Source organism: Myotis lucifugus, unplaced genomic scaffold, assembly GCF_000147115.1.
Source record: "Myotis lucifugus unplaced genomic scaffold, Myoluc2.0 scaffold_342, whole genome shotgun sequence".
Taxonomy (NCBI): domain Eukaryota; kingdom Metazoa; phylum Chordata; class Mammalia; order Chiroptera; family Vespertilionidae; genus Myotis; species Myotis lucifugus.
Window position 1 is genome coordinate 17,299 of NW_005871390.1, and position 2,268 is coordinate 19,566.

Sequence of the window (2,268 nt, forward strand, 5' to 3'; positions counted from 1 at the left end):
ACCTGCCAGGAATCAGGAAGGCGGAGGCAGAAGTGCTGACTGGGCCAGAAACCAGAGGCCTCGAAGCGCAGGGGCTGAGAGGGGGGGCGGGTTCTCATCCACAGCTTCCTCCCCACTCCCCTCCCTCCTGAGGAGGAAGGGGGGCTGACTCCCCCAGGGATCGGGGTGCCCTTTGTCCAGTGACCCCGGGTCTGGCCTGTGTCGTGTCGGCGGGACCCCCCACCCCCAGACCTGCCTTCCCTGTTCACCCAGACTGGGGGCCTGGCCTCCCCCATAACCCAGGCTCCCTGGGGAGTCTCTCATCAATCTGTCACCTCACTTCCATGTCTCACTGCCCCCAACACCAGTCCCAGAAAATTCTTTCCAATTCCCAGACCTGGCTATGCCCCTCCCTCCCTCTAAACCAGGGGTGGGCAAACTTTTTGACTCGAGGGCCACAATGGGTTCTTAAACTGGACCGGAGGGCCGGAACAAAAGCATGGATGGAGTGTTTGTGTGAACTAATATAAATTCAAAGTAAACATCATTACATAAAAGGGTACGGTCTTTTTTTTTTTTTTAGTTTTATTCATTTCAAACGGGCCGGATCCGGCCCGCGGGCCGTAGTTTGCCCACGGCTGCTCTAAACCCTTCCACGGCTCCCCAAGACCCCCAGCCAGAGTCCGTGTTCGAGGGTTTTCCACATTCCAGCTATTTCTCTATCCCCTCTGGCCTTCGTCAGTGCCAAGGCCGGGCCTGGGCACCCGCATCCTTCCCTGCCTGGCCAGCCTTCGCTCCCTCCTCAGAGCGTCACCAGCCCTGTCCCACCCTCTCTGGGTCCCCATCATCCCCCTGACCCGAGGGGCCAGGAAAGGCGCCGCCTGTCTGCCTGCTTCAGTGCCCTCCCCTTTCGGGCTGTTCACGTGGGGTGGCCCCCGCCCCCCCATGCAGAGTTGATAAGGGAAGAGGTGAGGTGGAGGGTGGCTGGGAAGGGTTAGGCAGGCAGGGCCCCTTCCCTGTTTTTATTAACTTCGGTTTCTGAAGCCATCAGGACATTCCCAGCCTCCCGTGGGGAGGGCTGCGGGTGGGGGGGGGCGGGAGAGGAACCGCCTGGCTCCGAGCACCGGAGGGGGAGGCGCCCAGCTGCTGGGACTCGGAGAGGGTGGCGAGATCATGGGGGCCTAAAACACAAAGCAGGCGGTCCTGGGGTCCCCCCAGCTGGCTGGGTGCCCCTGACCCAGTGAGCCCTGTCTGGTTCCTGGCCGGGACTCTGCAAAGCAGCGTGATTAACACGTGGGCACGTGAGGGATGCGGGGTCTTGGCCTTTCGGTGCCCTTTCTGGATGAAACTGGTCCCCTAACGTTCTGGGGCCTTCAAAGTGCCCCCAGGAGGTACCCAAGGTTAGAAGACAGAGGTTCAAAGTAAGTGAAGCAGGGCCGGGAGGAGGGGGAGGCCAGGTCATCCCACACTCGGTGCCCCTGGAGCTGCACCCAGGCCAGCCTTGGAGGGTCCCCGGGCACCAGACTGTGGCGGGTGACTCCCTGGGTCTGGTCCGCGTGGCAGATTCTGATCTCAGCGGAGAATGAGAGATGTGGCCATCTCCCACCTCCTCCCCACCCCTGTCTGAGGACCCGTTGCCAGGAACCCTCCCACAGGGGCTGGAGGGCCTGAACACGGCCCCCGGGACCCTGCAAATCTCCACGCTCTGTGGTTCTGGTGGTTCGGAGCCGTTGAGGAGCCTGGGTGGGTTTCTCTGTGCATCTGGGCCTCAGAGGGCCTGCGGGAGCTGGTGCTGTCCTCGGGCTATTTTACATTCTGCAACCCCCTCCCCAACACGCACCGGAAACCAGGGGCTTTGGTCCAGCCACCACCCTCAGACATCGTCTGTCAACACACTCCCCGCCTGCACACAGCACAGACTCGAACCCTGACCGAGGGCTGGAGCCAGGACACACGGGTGGGGGGCTGAGGCCACCTCCCACTCCACCAGAAGCTGGGAACCAGTCCCAGTTGTGGATCTGCCGGGGCTCGGTCCTCCACTGCTGTGCAGCCTCAGGCAACCTGCTCCTCCTCTCTGAGCCTCCTGGCCTCGTGCTCAGCCCACCTTCCTCCCAACCCTGATACACACTCAGCTGCAGTCATACCAACTCCGCCTCTGCTGCCACCCTCCCCGCCTCGCAGGCTGTAACCTGAGGTGGGTGCATGCATGCTCTACTGGGAGGCCCCATCACCTGTCCCAGGCTGCCTCGGTTTCCCCACCTGCCCCTGGCATCCAGGAGTCCTCTGCCA